The sequence below is a fragment of the Amphiura filiformis genome, chromosome 2, assembly GCF_039555335.1.
Source record: "Amphiura filiformis chromosome 2, Afil_fr2py, whole genome shotgun sequence".
In the NCBI taxonomy this organism is placed as follows: domain Eukaryota; kingdom Metazoa; phylum Echinodermata; class Ophiuroidea; order Amphilepidida; family Amphiuridae; genus Amphiura; species Amphiura filiformis.
In genome coordinates this window covers 70705860-70726406 of record NC_092629.1, presented here as the reverse complement: position 1 = coordinate 70726406, position 20547 = coordinate 70705860, and the positions used below count along the sequence as shown (strand labels likewise).

The window sequence follows — 20547 nt, the reverse complement described above, 5'->3', positions numbered from 1 at the left end:
ATCGCCTGGCTAATAATTACTTTGTCAGCAGAGATACTAAAATCAATACCCGGAATCAATACACGTGAATGTACTATGCACGAGTTTGTTATGAGACGAAAATCTTTGGATACCGGGGTAGAAAATGATGAATATCTCCCGTAAATGATTTCGTATAAAGAAACCAGATATGGTTCCTTGCACTTGAATATACATTTTGAACAGATATGATAGTCGTTAGCTTGCGTCTTGAGAAACAAGCTTGCGTCTTGAGTCAAAAACTGACAATAATTCTGATTTATATGTGCCGAATTATATAGCGCAGTGTATATGCCAATCGTGGAGGTAGTCTAAAAGCATATGACCATCGAGATAAAAATCTCGATGATATGACCTATGGCGTACCATGCTCGACTCACACACAGCGAGGTCAGTCACCGGCCTAATCGGGGCTATTGTCAGTAGCCTTAGTCAGATGTCCTTCGGCCCATTATGCGACTCAAAACTATTAAACAGGTCGATACAAAATGGCCATGCGTGGCGGTGGATTCAACCTATGGCGATTTCTGCCATGCAGGTATCGGGGCGATGACACTGTGTAATGTACAGGGGAACATAATTGTATTACTTACCTTCGTTATTCTTACAGAATAAGCCACTAAAGCCAGGAGCACAAATACATTTGCCATCCGATAGACACAGCCCGTTTTTGCCGCATGCACATACTCCAGTGCTACTACACCCATTGCAACCTGTTCACGGATATTAAAGGGATACACACAGTCATTTTGATGCCCGGTTTGTAGATTATTTACGTTAGGTGTCGAAATTAAACTGCGTATCCCTTTAAAACTTATAATGAATGGAATACTTTAATGAATGGTTAAGGAATCGGATAGCAATTTTTAGGCCAAATTTTTTCGGACAATGTAACAAAAAAATTCTTGAGTCAAAAAAATTATTAATTTTAAAAACTAGATAAAAATATCTGGGACCCGTTTTTGTTTTATTTTTAATTTTTAATTTTCATCAACTTTGCCAAAAATATTTGAAATTTGGGCAAAAATCAGGCTTTTTTATGATTTTTGGGCAAAATTTAGCATTTTTGGACCATTCTAAATAGACCAACAATTTAGAAGCTATGAGGCCCATAAGTTTCCATAATTTCAGGGCCAGGGTTAAGACCACCATTAAGGTGGTACTACATCCTTTGATAACTTTGTGACTATTTTTGCATATTTTTCAAAAACTAATAACACACTGGTAACAAAAGTTATGTAAATTATAGGGACAAGGAATTTCAGTGACTCAAGACAAGCGGTACGTTATTTTATGATAAGAAAAGAGGTACCGCTAGAATGTACCTCATTTCGTAACATATATAATGAACCCCTTGTCTCGAATCACTGAAATTTCAGTGAAGTAGTTGGATTCCTTACCCCTGTAATATACACAACTTTTGTTCCCAGTGAGTACCGTAGTTATTTTTTTGAGAAAAATGAAAAATTAGTCCGTATTTATCAGGGGGTGTAGTACCACCTTAAACAATCAACCAAACAAACATTGTTTCGATCAAGCACATGTAGGCCCGTAACCATAATTTTTTTTCGGCGGGTGACGATTTCCGAAATGCAGACCTTTTAATTTTAAAGAGCAACCTTCAATCTAGCCAAACTTTATCCCTCTGCAATTGATTGGATTTTTGAATCACAGAAAGTATTTTTAAAACATTTTTGGTCCAATTTTGCTCTATATTTGTTTACAGACAAAACAGACCTTTTGCAGTTTTATATGGGGTGCGTCGCCCGCCGCACGCACCCCGCTACGGGCCTGAGAACATGATGAAAAGTAAATTAAATTTGCGAAATTAGGCCTACTTACTGGCGCCCAAACTGAGTTCAGTTTGTATTAAAATACAGAGACAGATCGTCGCAAACAGCAACAGTCGACCCATTTCACACTAAAAGAACAAAGTCAGTATTACAGAGATGATGAGTACAACAATTATAAAGTTGGCATAAAGTCCACATCATCAGTTTTAAAATATTGGTTAAGGGTAGAGACTATAGAAATTTTTACCAAAGGAACATATTCTTGTTTATACCATGATATTGTTGTATCTCAATACTATCACAACTTCAGCTGTGTAACTTACCTAAAAAGTGGTTCTTTTAATTAAAAATGCAATAAATAAAGTCACTCTGCGCTTTTAGTACTGACCAGACTATAGTAATATTTTTAAATCACTCTGCGATTTTAGTACTGACCAGACTATAGTAATAATATTATCCAATACTAGCAGCTATTAATCATGCTTCAGTGGGCAAGTAGGCCTACCTCTAACTTTAAATGGTATTGAAATTTGTCTTGTCCGGGGGGGGGGGGAGTCTGCCATATAGCTCAGTGGCGTTGTTTTCTGGGGTATATGGTGAATGTGACTGATGCGTAGTAGGCATACATGTATGTAGGGCTGTAAAAGCCTGTTCAGTGATTTCATCCGGAGAATGTAGAAATCCATGAATCAGCAAAATTTAGATTTTAGCACCTTGCCCAGCACCTTTGTTAGTTTCGATGTGCAAACCTTAAGCCCTGTATTAAAGACAAAGTAAGTTATTTTACATGAATCTGTAATTTCTCTACTTAGTAGAGAAATCAGCTATTATTATTATTTAATATCGGTATTTTATTTTACACATATCGTGGCCAAACGGCCAAATTACATGTAAAATTACAATTTGAACATACATATAAATATTAAACACTTTAAGAAAACTTTTAAAAGACATCAAAAATTGCATCTATAGGGAAAAAGTATTAGATCAGAAAAGCACTCGGTCATATTATTGCACGCAAAATATTAATTTAACCAAAATACTATTGCACTATGAAAACATCAAAATATACTAAAATCCAAAATATCATGCATAGGCGTAGATCCGGGGATGGGGATTTATCCCCCCAATATTTTGCCAGGGGATGGTCCATACAGTCATCCCCCCATGTCGATGCCTGATAATGGGTTTCTGATGAAATTAACCTCATATTTGCCCATTTTAGCCCCAAAAGTGCAAATTTTCGTGCCTATATACTGGGACTAGTTTTAAATAAGTCCCCCTACAATCCAGGAAATAAAGGTTGGCACACTTTTAGTGCAAGTGTGCCAACTATTTATTTCCTGGATTGTAGGGGGACTTATTTAAAACTAGTCCCAGTATATAGGGGTCACCTCCAGGAAACCCAGATCCCAGAAAATCGTTGGGATCTCCCCCGGGCATTCAGATTTTACAACATGTACATTGCACACCGACATCGCCTGGCTAATAATTACTTTGTCAGCAGAGATACTAAAATCAATACCGGAATCAATACACGTGAATGTACTATGCACGAGTTTGTTATGAGACGAAAATCTTTGGATACCGGGGTAGAAAATGATGAATATCTCCCGTAAATGATTTCGTATAAAGAAACCAGATATGGTTCCTTGCACTTGAATATACATTTTGAACAGATATGATAGTCGTTAGCTTGCGTCTTGAGAAACAAGCTTGCGTCTTGAGTCAAAAACTGACAATAATTCTGATTTATATGTGCCGAATTATATAGCGCAGTGTATATGCCAATCGTGGAGGTAGTCTAAAGCATATGACCATCGAGATAAAAATCTCGATGATATGACCTATGGCGTACCATGCTCGACTCACACACAGCGAGGTCAGTCACCGGCCTAATCGGGGCTATTGTCAGTAGCCTTAGTCAGATGTCCTTCGGCCCATTATGCGACTCAAAACTATTAAACAGGTCGATACAAAATGGCCATGCGTGGCGGTGGATTCAACCTATGGCGATTTCTGCCATGCAGGTATCGGGGCGATGACACTGTGTAATGTACAGGGGAACATAATTGTATTACTTACCTTCGTTATTCTTACAGAATAAGCCACTAAAGCCAGGAGCACAAATACATTTGCCATCCGATAGACACAGCCCGTTTTTGCCGCATGCACATACTCCAGTGCTACTACACCCATTGCAACCTGTTCACGGATATTAAAGGGATACACACAGTCATTTTGATGCCCGGTTTGTAGATTATTTACGTTAGGTGTCGAAATTAAACTGCGTATCCCTTTAAAACTTATAATGAATGGAATACTTTAATGAATGGTTAAGGAATCGGATAGCAATTTTTAGGCCAAATTTTTTCGGACAATGTAACAAAAAAATTCTTGAGTCAAAAAAAATTATTAATTTTTAAAAACTAGATAAAAATATCTGGGACCCGTTTTTGTTTTGTTTTTAATTTTTAATTTTCATCAACTTTGCCAAAAATATTTGAAATTTGGGCAAAAATCAGGCTTTTTTATGATTTTTGGGCAAAATTTAGCATTTTTGGACCATTCTAAATAGACCAACAATTTAGAAGCTATGAGGCCCATAAGTTTCCATAATTTCAGGGCCAGGGTTAAGACCACCATTAAGGTGGTACTACATCCTTTGATAACTTTGTGACTATTTTTGCATATTTTTCAAAAACTAATAACACACTGGTAACAAAAGTTATGTAAATTATAGGGACAAGGAATTTCAGTGACTCAAGACAAGCGGTACGTTATTTTATGATAAGAAAAGAGGTACCGCTAGAATGTACCTCATTTCGTAACATATATAATGAACCCCTTGTCTCGAATCACTGAAATTTCAGTGAAGTAGTTGGATTCCTTACCCCTGTAATATACACAACTTTTGTTCCCAGTGAGTACCGTAGTTATTTTTTTGAGAAAAATGAAAAATTAGTCCGTATTTATCAGGGGGTGTAGTACCACCTTAAACAATCAACCAAACAAACATTGTTTCGATCAAGCACATGTAGGCCCGTAACCATAATTTTTTCGGCGGGTGACGATTTCCGAAATGCAGACCTTTTAATTTTAAAGAGCAACCTTCAATCTAGCCAAACTTTATCCCCTCTGCAATTGATTGGATTTTTGAATCACAGAAAGTATTTTTTAAAACATTTTTTGGTCCAATTTTGCTCTATATTTGTTTACAGACAAAACAGACCTTTTGCAGTTTTATGGGGGTGCGTCGCTCCGCCGCACGCACCCCCCCCCCCCCGCTACGGGCCTGAGAACATGATGAAAAGTAAATTAAATTTGCGAAATTAGGCCTACTTACTGGCGCCCAAACTGAGTTCAGTTTGTATTAAAATACAGAGACAGATCGTCGCAAACAGCAACAGTCGACCCATTTCACACTAAAAGAACAAAGTCAGTATTACAGAGATGATGAGTACAACAATTATAAAGTTGGCATAAAGTCCACATCATCAGTTTTAAAATATTGGTTAAGGGTAGAGACTATAGAAATTTTTACCAAAGGAACATATTCTTGTTTATACCATGATATTGTTGTATCTCAATACTATCACAACTTCAGCTGTGTAACTTACCTAAAAAGTGGTTCTTTTAATTAAAAATGCAATAAATAAAGTCACTCTGCGCTTTTAGTACTGACCAGACTATAGTAATATTTTTAAATCACTCTGCGATTTTAGTACTGACCAGACTATAGTAATAATATTATCCAATACTAGCAGCTATTAATCATGCTTCAGTGGGCAAGTAGGCCTACCTCTAACTTTAAATGGTATTGAAATTTGTCTTGTCCGGGGGGAATTCCATATAGCTCAGTGGCGTTATTTTCTAGGGTATATGGTGAATGTGACTGATGCGTAGTAGGCATACATGTATGTAGGGCTGTAAAAAGCCTGTTCAGTGATTTCATCCGGAGAATGTAGAAATCCATGAATCAGCAAAATTTAGATTTTAGCACCTTGCCCAGCACCTTTGTTAGTTTCGATGTGCAAACCTTAAGCCCTGTATTAAAGACAAAGTAAGTTATTTTACATGAATCTGTAATTTCTCTACTTAGTAGAGAAATCAGCTATTATTATTATTTAATATCGGTATTTTATTTTACACATATCGTGGCCAAACGGCCAAATTACATGTAAAATTACAATTTGAACATACATATAAATATTAAACACTTTAAGAAAACTTTTAAAAGACATCAAAATTGCATCTATAGGGAAAAAAGTATTAGATCAGAAAAGCACTCGGTCATATTATTGCACGCAAAATATTAATTTAACCAAAATACTATTGCACTATGAAAAACATCAAAATATACTAAAATCCAAAATATCATGCATAGGCGTAGATCCCGGGGATGGGGATTTATCCCCCCAATATTTTGCCAGGGGACTGATCCATACCATCATCCCACCCAAAGTTCGATGCCTGATAATGGGTTTCTGATGAAATTAACCTCATATTTGCCCATTTTAGCCCCACAAGTGCAAATTTTCGTGCGCTTCGCGCGCATTTATTCTACTTTTACACCATATTTAATCAGTTTAGCTTCAAAATACCAAAAATTTTCGAGCGCTTAGCGCGCAATTGTACCATAAAAATATTCTGTCGCTCGATTGACTATACTTCAATTTTTTTTCCAACTCCATCCCCCCCAATGTCATAAAGAAATCTACGCCACTGATTAAATATGTCAAACATAATATAACAGTTGTACCAGACTATAAAAAGCAATCATGGCATTGGCAATGAAGAACAATCCCAAGAGGAGATTTAAAAGATTAACAAAATATGGAACGGGGCACACCGACACCGCCTGGCTAATAATTATTTGGTGCAGAAGGGACACTAAAATGAATACACGGGATCGATACACGTGAATTGCTATGCACGATTTTGATATCAGACGAAAATCTTCGGATACCGGGTTAGAAAATGATGAATATCTCCCGTAAATGATTTTTCTCAAGAAACCAGATTTGGTCTCATACACTTGAAAATACGTGTTGAACAGATATGATAGTCGCTAGAATGCGCTTTGAAAATTGGCCGTGCGCTTTGAACTCAAAATCTAACCAAAACTCTAATTTTATATTGCGTTGGTCCAGTATGGCTACAGCGTGTAGTACAGCTGCAGGCAGTATAAAAGTCGATGACCATTGACCTCAATGGGGTATACAAGCTTATTCACGCACAACCAAGATCAATACCCGGCTATTGTGAGTAGCCTTAGTCATGTCCCTCGACTAATTATTCGTCTCAAAGAGCTTCAAAGGTCTGAACCAAATGGCCAATCGTGGCTGTGGATTCAACCTACCATGGCGATTTCTGCCATGAAGATATAGGGTCGATGACACTGTGCGGGGCTTAAACTTTATCAATACTACTGCTTTCCTCGGTTCTTGCCAAAACGTTTTAAAATATCTAATGACAATTTTAATGATTTATCCTTCACTTTGTTTTACCATTTTATACTTTCGCTGGGATCAATGAATAGCCCTTAAATTAAGACCCCCCCCTTTCGCTATCACCCAGCACATGGTTTGTCATCCACCCCCCCCCCCCCACCCCACCCCCTCAAACACACACACACACACTTGTTTCCCATTGGATCTATCGTCATCATGATTTAGACGCTTTTATTGTTTCATTGACAACTTTTATTATATTTATCACTGATAATGTTGCCAAAAAGTCTTTTGAAATTAGTAGGCGTCATTAGTAGATCTCATATAATTGAAGTGCTCCCCCGATAGCAAAATAATGACAGGCGTATGCTTAGCAGGGCTATGCTACTCAGCTCATTTGCATAGCAAAATGACCCGTCTCCTCTGCAGCCAATTTGGTTTCGCTCCGTCGAAATCAAGCTGGTCACGGAGGAGACTACCCTCCTTTGTGTTTGTTCATTTGTGTATGGAGAGCCCTTCTTGGAGTCCGTTTGCTACGCTCTCAGCTAGAGTCCGACGCTGCATTGTACTAGAAACACCTTCTCTGTGAACTCGCTAGAGCAAGGAAAATAAAAACTGGTTTCATTACTATCTGTTTTTGCAGGTCTGCGACCCGGCATTATTAATTATTAGTGGTTAGCCCCTAAATAGGCCTACAGTCGCGTATCGTGTTGTCAATTATTCTTGATTATTAACAGAATGTATACACTTCGTTACTTGTGTCCATGGATATGACCCCATGTATAAGTAGTCTTCATAGAATTCACACAGTCTATGCCATGTCATTTACGGATACAAAGAGGATAGTAATGTTGAGGGCGCCCACAAAATCTTACACATTCTTACACAATGTTCCAAGGCAAAGTTCAGTTTAATATTTACTCATCGTACAAATACAGACGTTTTATCATGTTATGATGTTGTCTGGATGGGTGGACAGTTGTCACACTGTGGAAAAACAACAACCGGGAATCCGCATTCATTTACAAATAGCATTAAATTAGTATCACCTAGTGGCCTCCGTGCAGTGGAAAACCTTAATTGTTTCATCAAAAAGAAATGAAAATGAAAAAAAAACCGGATCCACCTGTGCGCCTATAAAATGGGCACAGAAATTTGTCTCAAATATGAATGAATTTTAAGAAACATACGGGATATGATGAACCAATGACCTGACGCCATGATAGTAGGATCTATTAGTCGTTTTATATACAATGTATATACCGTGTTGTCATAATACCAATATTTGTCATAATATATAACGAGTAGGCTAATATTTAGTATTGTAAATATGCAGTTCATATGCACAAACGAACACTGATCTTTATGATATTCAGGTTGTTGTACATCTCATATAACATGTCATGTAGGAGGTCATATGTGTTGACCTTCTCCTATTGTATTTGTTCATCTGTGTATGGAGAGGATTAACGCCATTAAAACTCCATCAGTATTAGCAACGCTCTGCAGGGTCTATTGTTCTATTGTTTCCGATTAGAGCGCTGACATATTGGAAAATGTTGCCAATCAATATTCATGAGAGTGTACATTCAACGTCCAGTTTGCGAAATTGGGTGAGTTGTGTTTAGTAGGTGTGAAATACACCTGACTGGGCGTTTTAATTACGTAACGAATAAAGGCATTGACATCATCGAATGGCTGCCCAGTGCTGTTATGTGTTTAGTTATTATATAGGCCTAATAATTATTATTAAATGTATTAATCATTCCTTTCTTTTCCCTTCTCTGTACTTATCCTTTCCTAGGCCTACACTTTATCACTCCCTCGCTCTCATTGTCCCCTCTCACCCTCAATCTCTCATTCCCATCATGTTCCTTATATTTCTATTTATCTACTTGTCTTTATTATATCTTTTATTTCTCCCTTCCTCCAGCCCTCTCTCATTCTCCATATCCCTCCTCCCATCTTCCTCCCTCCTTCCCTCCCAAGACTTCTCACAGAGGTGAATATGCCCCTCCCCAACCCCCTCCCCTCTTTGGGTACGCCACTATTTCTATACCAATCTCCTTCTTAAAATAAAATTAAATGGACATTTCTTAAAAATAACCTTTATAGTATATGCCTATACTTATACTTACAAGTTACATGTATACGTATAGCGATTACCATTATAGTGTAATATAGATATATGGACTGAACATGGCAGTCTTCATACATTCTAATGTGTAATCGATCAGCAAGAGCATTCAATTTATTTAAATGAAACGCCTAACGTCAGGTGGGTGGTAAAGTTGATTGCATCGACAGCTAATCCTATAGACTCCAGACCCACACAAGCACACATTTGGGATATGTAAGTACAATGGTACCACTTTACACATGACTGCCCTTACACATGACTGTAGTGTGGTCACTTATTGATACTCGCCTGTTGTGTAGAGCGTTAATATGATGCCGGATCAGTGACCAATTTAATGGCGGATTCCCTTTATTCGAAACAATGGTACCACTTTTATGAATAGCCTGTCGCAACTTCTAATCGGCATCAAACGAACAAAAGATTATATAATCTATTGCGACTCTATTTCTATTTAAAAGCTCTTTGAGTATTAGCATGATTAGGGCGTAGTTCAGTGAACTCACCAGATTGCTATTCCAAGTACTTTGATAATACAGATAATATGTATTAATGGGTCGAGGCGGTTGCATTGAAAAACCTAATAAATTATTCATAACAGTTACGTAATCGATCGATAGTGCGGACACTTTTCATTTGCAAACCACCAAAATTCGTGATCTTTTAGCGTTGGAAAAGAAACCACGTGAATAGAGTGCCCTCTCAAGAATAGGTTCTCTGTGCACAGTACATAAGGATCAAGGGCGTTGGTTCGAATCAATTGTTTGAAATCAATCAATGTGAGAAAGAATTGGGATTCCAATGCGCTCAATGCATAGTGACTTGTATCATGAAGCAATTCCTGGAGAGGGCAATCCCTCATTTGCATGTGACGCATTCTTATTTAAATTAGTCATTGTGTTATTGCTTAATATTCATATGTTATGGGGAGCACTTTACACCACCAGGTTGGGCAAGTCATGAATAATTCAGCGTTATGAAGTCAAATAAACCTATTATTTCCCAGGCTTGAAAAAAAATTACAGGCAGAGGTGGGAATCGATCTCGGTACCTTTCGGTTAAAAAGCACAGTACAAGACCACTAAGCCAGCTATATCAGTTGTGAGACGTGTAACATTAAATCAGTAATAAAAGAAGTAGATTCTTATTTTGGGCTCAAATTGTAGAAAAGGGGAAATATTTTGTCTTTGCTCTAAAGAAAATAAAAATTGAGATCTTCAAACAAAATGTTACGGCTCTATTGAGAAAAAAAAAAGATTGATATCAAAATAACTTATATTTATTTCACGAGGCGGCATTGTCACAGACGAACACTGTATAGGCTAAAAACTAGATCCGCACCACCAGACGCCGTCGTAGCTCAGTGGTAGAGCTTCAGACTAGTGACGCAAAGATTGTTGGTTCGAGTTCTCCTGTCAGCAATGTTTATTTTTGGGAATGCAATGCTACGATACCATTTGTTCAAATTTTCTTATTTATTTATTTATTTTTATTTATTTATTTATTTGTTTATTTATAAATAATTATGCATGTATTTATTTTCTTTAATCACTCACTCACACTCTTTAGAAAAAAGGGCTCTTGGTCGATCAGTTCATTTATTCATTGTTTGATGGTTTGATATATCTATTGATCGAAATTGAATAACATATAATTTATTCATATTCATTGTTTGTGAATTGATTGATTGATTCATTAACTGATTGATTGATTTGTTGAGCCGGCGCAAATGAGTGCGTGAAATGTTAGGTGAGTTACTTGAACAAGCCTTAATAAATAAATAAATAAATAAATAAATAAATAAATAAATAAATAAATAAATAAATAAATAAATAAATAAATAAATAAATAAATAAATAAATAAATAAATAAATAAATAAATAAATAAATAAATAAATAAATAAATCGCTTTCCCCCTCTCAGCCTGCCAAAAATATTGTGACCACCCCTGTTGGACATTCAAATTATTGGGATCCCAAATAATGATTAAATACATCAGATTTGTAGATGTAGGCCTACAGTAAGAAAACTTTTTTTTAAAAACTTTTTTGGTTCAAAATAAAATTTCCATATCATAAGCGTTTCCGGACCTTTACTGTTATCCTCCCCGGGGGGGGGGGGGGGGTACTCACGTACAAGGTTTTCCACGAAAAATCCTTAGACATGGGTCTCCCTTTTAGATTTTTCGTGCTATGTGTGAAAAACATGCGGGAAAACATGTTGCTTTTACTATTTTCAAGCTCAAATTCTTAGATATGGGTCCTTACTTTCCTGACAATCCTTATATAGGCCTATATCTATTTTCGGTAAAATCGTGACCCTTAGAAATGGTTATTGGTTCGTAAGCTCGGGCCGCACATCTCCGTCGAAAAACTCATAATTATTGCACAGCCCCTGATAATCTCCTAAATTATTCAATTGTTTTTTCGATGGGCCTAAACTCCTGTAATATGCAAAATTGCATGCACATATTAAATACAGCAAGCTACATTCAAATTATACATGCACGATACAAGTGCTATTCCAGAAACGCTGCAAATCAGTGACATCACTTAATTAATATTACTACCGGTAGTGAATAGCAAGCTTCGAAGGTTGAAAGTGCTCCCGCTTTACTACCTGAGAGCAATCCGGTAGTGGCGTTTCAATTTATTACGTGTTGGGAAATCCACAAGATCAAATAGAATGGTGAGTGATGATTATTTACTTGTTTTTAAAAACAAACTTCTTAGGCCAGTAATAAACTACGTTCACGGCCGACAACTATAGTTTGAATGATATTTATTATCACACGAGGAAATAAAAACAAACGAATATGGCGCCTCACGTGCTTCAGGTCAGGTCAGTGGTCAAAGGTTTTTTCATCGCTAAATCACTGGCTGAATATCGTATCAAATTCAAGTGATACACTACCGTCGTATTATTGACACCAATTCCTAATTTCGACATTACTATTGCGAAAGGTTATTCCATTATCAAATTAGTAGACTTTCTGTAAAAAACAAATCACTGGTGCCTGATGGGAAATACTAGTGCGCCATCACCGGATTACTCCCTGCTCTGCTAGCTGGCGCACTTTCAAGCTTGCTACTCGCATTGAACAGGCAGAGTTCGCAAAACTAACGGCGTCGTTATTTGCCAACCCTAAAAGGGATCGAAATTAATTATTCATAACCGATCGATAACTGGCCTCATTTTGTAACTAGCAAACCAGCGGGATTTGTCATAGGTTTGCGTTGATAATAGAACAACCGTGAAGTTAGTGTCACCCCCTTGCTTGTATTCTGTCAGAACTGTCAACGCAAGCTATGGTAGTGCTGTGGTATTTTAAAGTGACTTGGAGGTGGTCTTCTGTTTAGGAATATTTTCGCCATTTTATGGAGGAGAAAAGTGCAAAAGACATTGCAAATAACGACGATCAAGGATTTCTGTATGTACATAGCTGAACCGGAATAGGTATGTAAACTACATACGACGTTTGAAGTAAATTCTTAATGTTCTTCATAGCAAGAACATATATAAAACATTGTCAAAATGCAACTTCTTACAAAAACGCTATATTCTCCGATAGTCCATATTTGCATGACTTCGGCGAACACTTTTGGTTCTCGTTTAAATTCTACCTATAGCACAGTCGATCTAATGTTATCTGCGGTTAGAGGACAGTTTAGAGAACTCTTTTTGCTGGTTGTTTGGTTAAAACTCCCGATATTTTTTTAAATATCGGGATTCAAGCAGGCGACCCGTATGGTATGAAAATTGTCAATGAAAGAGCTTATAAATTAAAATCACGGACATTTAGCTCAACAATAGGCATCTACATTGCAAGCGGAAACGCTTTTCAGAAACATACCCCACTTTTTTCAGCAATCGCTGAAGCCTAAATATGCAATTCCAGCGTCAGCATATTTTACTATGAATTTGAGACACCGAAACAAATGCTTGCATTGGTGCCAGACCTATTATAATGATACGATAATTAGGCCCCAAATAATGGCTTTCATTTTAACCGTTATTTATTAAACTGAGATTTTTACTTTTTGAGAAATTAATGAATTTATCGAAAAACTTTTCGGAGAACGCTACTTTAATGATCCCATCCCTTAAAGCACAAAAACACCTACAATTCTTAATATGATAGCAGCCAACATCCTGGGGGGTAAGACTTATTACGGAGGAGGCAACCTCCCCTCTTCCCCCTTTGACACTGCTCCCTCCGACTCGCTCAGGCGACGGTATTAGGCCTAGGCCTACAGTTTATATCGGGGCGCTGCAATGTCATTTCTTCCACGTCGAGGAGAATAAATCTGGCAGATATGCCGTCATTCGGCAAGGGTCCCTTTGAATAATAATGATTCTGTCATTTTACCTCATTAGTTTCGCTTAAAATGACCAGAAAACTTTCCTGACAATTGTTACTAAATAACAAATAGCAAAGAATAGCCAATTTAAGATACTGAATATCTGCACTATCATGACTATAGTAATAATATAAGGCCACGCAAGTTACGGATCTCACAAATCCACCAACACGGAGAGGGGTTACTGATGGTTGCAAGGAACCCCTGCAACATTTGGTTGAAGGATAATTTCGTGATCCACAACCTCATCCCCCACCTTTCTATAAAAAAAAACAGTTGAGATTTTTATACCACTGGAAACCTCTGGCTACATGATGTTTATATATATAGGCCTACAACAACTTTCTTGCAGATTAATTTAGCAAAAATATGGTTAAATTTTGAATTATAATTCACCAGAAGGAAATTAGGTACAGTACAACACAGTGGCATGGAGCAGTGTAATGCATATCGTGCATAACTCGCAAACGAAAAATCGGAATCAACTGAAATTTTGGGAATAAGCAGTCAATAAATGAAGAATTTTCTTCTACGTATTTTGTTACCCCATTCGGCACGATGTGGTTACATTTACAACTTATACCAATTTGAGTGAAAAAAAAAGAGCATTTCAAAAGTTGCAAAATTATAGACTTTTCTCTGGCACACTCATTTTGAGCACAGCATGGATGACAGCGAGTGCATGTTGATCATGTCACGCTGTAACGACCCCGTTCGTATGCGCCTGTCACACTACACCGAATAGGTCTTAATCTTCCGTACAAGAAACGGATTATATTTGAGTAAATAACTAAAATGATCGTTTTTATGTCCTGCTATCATCCGCCAAATGCGTTTCGTGTTAGGTGATGTTCGTTAAGTCCGTCGGCAAGTTTTGTGCATGCACAAAACTTGAAACGGAGTGTACCGAATACACATGTTTGGTATTTATCCGATGTGTGTTCGTATGGTGCTGCATATTGCCGGAGTTTGTTCGCTCTCCTTTCGTTCATGTTCGTTCTTTGTTCGTTGCACTCGGCCCGTGTTCGTTGCAAATACGTTCCTGTGAGGCCTTCACCACCGGATAGCATATTTTTGCATTCGGTGATGTACGTTATGTGTCTTGTGCATGCACAAAACTTGAAACGGAGTGTGCCGAATACACATGTTCGGAAGTTGTCCGATGTGTGTTCGTACTGCTCTGTATATATACCCTGGGTTTGTTCGTTATTCTTTCGTTTATATACCGCAGGTGTTTGCAAGGTTTCGCAGGCGCTTGTGCCGGATGTAGGCCTATATTTCCCCCAGTACTTTAGTGACTGACAAGTAGAAAAAGGGGGAAAGGAGAGAAAAAAAGAAAAGAAAGTGAGAAAAATTGAAGAGAGAAGAGAAGGGAAAAGGTTAAATTGCACGTAATTTAGTAGGCCTATGCATGGACGGAGGGGCACTTTCTGAAGGGTAGAGGACGCAATATCAAATTCCTACCAGTTTTAGTGATTGACAAGAAAGAAAAAAGAAGAGAAAACATGGAAAAAGTTAAATTGTACGTTATTGAGTAGGCCCAGGATAGTAGTATGCCTAAGTATAGGCATGTGATTATTATAGGCAGTGCTTAAAATTAATGTGGTTCCTTGGCCCAAAAGCCTGTGAAAATTACTGCCGGCCCGTCGATATATAGGGTCCGTGACATTTTGTCACCAAAGTCAGTATTTAAGACGGACTTAGGTCTATTACTGACTTTAACATATCAATCCATGCATGCTTTACCTGAAATTACGAGTCTGAAGTCTTCAGTGGATCAGTGTAACATTTTAAATTTTGCAAATTCAGTTCGGGCCTTCTTTGTTTTTTGTTTAGACAATAATAGTGTAAAAATGATGCACTAAAAACAATTTTCCAAATTTTCCATTTTTAAAACTAAATTTTTACACAATAGGCCTAGGCCTATGTCCACACATCCACGTGTTATTTTTAAAACAATTGTTTATATTATACAATAATGGTGAAAACTTTTCAATGGCTTCAATTAGGCTTTCGTTTCACCAATTTGCGGCTGTTTCCAACTAAAATAGTACCCAATAATAGTGCTAAAATTTATCCAAAAAATGACAAATGGCTTCAATTGGGCCTTCATTGTCCAAAGGTTTCTCACCTCTATTGCCCCCGGACGCTGGTTGCCCTGATATATCAGATTTGTAGCCCTTTTGTACTTATTAGCCAATATTTGACCATTTTCGTCAAAGTTTCCCCCCTTAAAAGTTCCCCACTTTGTTCACCCTCTGAAAAAGTGCTTGCCTCTTAGGGGTCAAAAACCCTCTCAAACACCCTCTCCTCCCCCACTTTTCTGATAGGGTGGACGTCTCTGTTGGTGCCACATGCGACGGATTCGCCGGTCATTTGTCGGACGTTGAACGATTGAATATAAAACGCCTGCAGGATTATTAGCGGCCACAACGCATAGAGAGACGAACGGGAATCGGATTAATCAATTGGCATTCGTTTTTGTATTGTGTTTATTCGCCTTGATCATACGCTTCGCGCCATATATAATAAGACCCCCTTCTGTGAAAAACTTAGACACAGAGTCCCCAAAACATGCTATTTTTACCCATTTTTCAAAATATTTCTTAAAGTATTTTAAAAACATCTAAATCAGTTATGAAAAGAAGTCATTGGATTGAATCTAAATTGATTTCCTGAAAGGTGTGTATTCAAAGATTGCCTGTTCAATTTTTCACATATTTGTACATAATTATGAATTTTTGTGATAATTTTTGAGTGGTATTTTTTACATTACCTACGAATACAATTTTTCATAGCACTAGATATATCTTTAAAAAATGGAAATCACTAATAAATGCGCCATTGATACAAGCTTTGATATGTCCAATACTGAAATGCATTGCATTCGGACATCTTTATTATTGTGTTTAGCTGCCAGAAATTCTAAATGGCACAAAGGTAGGTTTGGTAAAAAATATGCATTACCTCAGAATACATGTTAAAAGCTGTGTCATTTCCACAAAGTGAGAGAATAGTAAACAATAGTTAAGCAATAGGTGCAGGGTAATACACTCTTTATTTCTACCAAGTTTCAATAGCCTGCGTTTAAATATTTCTGAGATGTCAACAATAAAAGCAAGTATTCGTAGGTCAATTTCGGTAACCGAATGTTACCTACGAATACAATTTGACATCATGACAGTATTGTGAAACACCGCCATTCATGCCAATGCCCATATTGGTACATAACGAAGGCCTGTATGTTTGCTATCAAATCATATGTCAATGAAAGTTGCGAATTCACATACATGCCCACCATGCAAAAGTGAATACGGCTTAATTGTTGAAAAATATGTACTGAAATAGACGACGGTCTGTTCATTTGAAAGAAAAATCAGATTCAAACAAGATTAGAAGGGGATAAATACTTGGATTTGTCAACTGTCATATGTGCTTCATTTTAAATGTTTAACGAACTAATGGTTTCTGAGTAATTTGTGTCCAAATTGATTTATTCGAAGGTAACTTTTGACGTTTTCGCTAAGGTTACCTACGAATACCATGGAAAAACGACTGTTCTCATTGTCTCATGATGTAGACAACACAGTGATGGACCCTGGTATAAAGCTAATTGTAGTTGCCCTCAAACGAAAGGCCACAAGACGTAACTGACTCCAAGATGGACTTCACAAGTCTGCAATAACAGTTTTAAGCGATTTGTGTGCAATTAAGCAAATTAAAGTCACTTTAGTGCCTTTGTTTCTTACTTCAATCCTCTTTCAACCGCTGTGAACCGACATTATTAATACATGATAGGGTCTAAAGTATCAATAAACGCACATAAAGAAAATAATACATTCAAAGTGCTTTATAAAATGAAGTTTTGATTGCGATATCCACCAAAAGTCTAATTTTTACCTACAAATACTGAAATGTTACTTACGAATACAGCATCCCAGCAAACACAAAACGTTTTCGACATCATTCGCAAAAGGTTATAAAAGGCTGTCAGAAAACGTTTAAATGTCGGGTTATATAAAGGGTATATTAAGAGTATAAAACGTTTTCATAACCTTCAAAAACAATTTTTGATAATCTACTGCTCAGCAAACAAAAATGCTTTACAAAAAACGTTGAAATGTCGGGTTATATAAAGGGTATAAAAACGTTTTAATAACATTCCAAAAACATTCTTGAAAACTTAATACAAAACATTCTAAACAGAATGTTATTTGGGGGTTGAAAAAATATTTTGCAAAAAATGTTTGCCCAAAATATTTTCAATAACGTTTTCAAAACGTTTTCATGACCTTTATATAACCCGACATTTAAATGTTTTTAAAAGGTTTTGAAAAAAACATTTTAAGAACATTGCTGTGTTTGCTGGGTTCAAACATTTTGACATAATGTTATGTAAGTATTGACACAATATTTGGCAAAAATGTTTACAAAAATAGTTTACAATAACATTTTTTGAAAACATTTAAAAATGTTGTTGTAATGTGTTTTCATAAAAACGTTTTAAAACGTTATCATGACCTTTATATAACCCGACATTTTAATGTTATTAAAACGTTTTTGCCTAAACCAAAAGCCAATATATAACTTATTTGAAACGTTTTTAAAACGTTTTTGTGTTTGCTGGGATAATACATGACATGTGTAATGAAGTGTCCCTACCAATGGAAATTAATTGTCAAAAACTTTAAGCGGTACCCCAGGACACTATTATTACCCATATACGGATTCATTCAACAATTATTTATTATGTAAAATTGCTGATCAACTACTTGTATATCAAAATGAAGTGGTCAAAATCTTCCTAAAAGCATCAAAATTTTGATCTAAGGTAATAGCATTTATTCATTTGGACGTACCATCTGAAAGAGATCTAAAAACTACCATTTTATTAATTCATTACCATAATAGCAAAATTTAAACCTCTAAACTCAATATAGATATTGTTAAATCGCTCATGTTACCTACGAATACCCGGGTTTCTTCACCTTTTCATTGTATAAAGCGTTAGGTGTATGCGTATAATTCCTAATATTCTTGAAAACATATATCCTACTCGTTCTTATACAATGTGTAAATTGATTCATGCTCATTTGATAAATAAAATACAGAAACTGACCTAAACTTCATTTTCAAAAATAAACTAGCATAAATTGACTAAGATCATATTGATCGCGTTATAAAAATAAAAACAAATATTTTCTGGTTGAGCTAGCATTTTCCTGACACACTGTGGTCTACATTACACGAAAAAAGCGTTAATGGGAATATTCCATTTGTTTTAGGTTGATTAGTATTGCGATAGTGAAAGCATCCTAGTGGTATTCGTAGGTAACATTGGGTTTTGATATCACATTTACTATCACACGTCCTGGATTTATTTTTCAAGATTAGTAATGGCACTTTTGGTCAATATGTCATCAATCAATGGGCAAAAGGAAAACATTGTGGAGACATTTTTATTTCGGACTTTGATTTTTGGCCCGTGGACACTTTTGGTTGGATTCGACCATATGAATAAGACTAAAATAATTGACTCGTCTTACCTTAGATAGAGAAGTCCCGCTTAATATTGATAAGCAAGTGATGGTTTCAACAGGTCCCTGATGTACTCGCACCGAAATTATTTCAAACAAGTTCCTGATCCCATGGGTCTTTATATACACATATCACGACCAGGTGCATGTCGAGTGAGATATCAAAATTATGAATTCAAACCATTAACATTAATTAATTGGTAGGATGGTATTGTTTTTAACCAATGGACTCTATCTATTGCATATTAATCGCAACCATTGTGTTTGCTCGTAAGACATGAACATATTAATTAAAACCATTTACATTAATTAAATGCTAGGATGGTTTTGTTTTAAACCAATGTATAATTGCTCCAGGTCCATCCATTGCGCTTACCCATCATTTTTCACGTCTGTCAAAGGGGACACCCTCGCAAAATCCCTATTGATTGTGTACAGGGCCTTGTCTTTTCTTATGTAATTATTCAAAGTATATTCCCCTGATTAGAAATCAAACTTTATGAATGATTTCACCAAGAAGTTTTTATTTTATGTTTTGTGATTTATCCTACTGAGTGCAACGATACCGGTAAGTGTTCCCTTCGTGTTAGAGCTCAGAGGGTGCGATATGGAACAGCCGAATAGCTCGCAAGTGACATGCCGACCGACCGAATTGAACTTTTAAACATAACACTTTCTTTGAAAATTGAATACCATGAATACAAAATTAATGTTAACAGTAAAGTGCATTTACACCGGTAAAGGGGCAATGACCATAATGTTATTGCATGCATGGATATCAAAACCTTATTTGATTGTGTCTTGCCGGGTGTCTTGACATTTTTTTAAATTGCAAATTGTTGCGCGCTTCGCGCGTAATTCAAAGCGGATAAGCAGGATGACTTCGCAATTCTCACTCACTAAATAACGAACCCACCCTCTCACTTACTCAGTGCGAGTGGCATGGGATTTCCAGGGTCAAGTGCACGTTGGGGCACATCTTCTTTACAAAAAACCTACAAGCAAAAAAGGAAAAAGCTCACACCGTAGTTTTTAGACGCAAAATATAGCTCCGCAACCATGGCAACTGCAAGGAGGGACTGGCCTATAATTAAACCCTAAATGTTCGTCCCATTTGTCCATTTTTGCCCTATCTTATAGTCATTAATTTTTAAGGACACTTTCATCTCTGCTGTCCCCATTTTATCCCTGAAAAGTTCCCCCAGATCCTATGCTACTACTAGTGGAATCACCACTCCCCCTAACTCA

General features: G+C 36.7%; 2 long non-coding RNA genes across 2 annotated transcripts in view; both read right to left on the bottom strand.

Moving 5' to 3' along the window:
* LOC140136786 (uncharacterized) overlaps nt 1-20547 on the bottom strand; it is a 67224-nt gene that overhangs the window by 1753 nt on the left and 44924 nt on the right. The gene's annotated exons all lie outside the window — the stretch shown is intronic.
* Nucleotides 3902-19389, bottom strand: LOC140136781 (uncharacterized). Its single transcript, XR_011856760.1, has 3 exons — nt 19309-19389; nt 5158-5236; nt 3902-4016 (listed from the first exon to the last, which is right to left on the bottom strand). It is a non-coding gene; the product is annotated as an uncharacterized lncRNA (long non-coding RNA).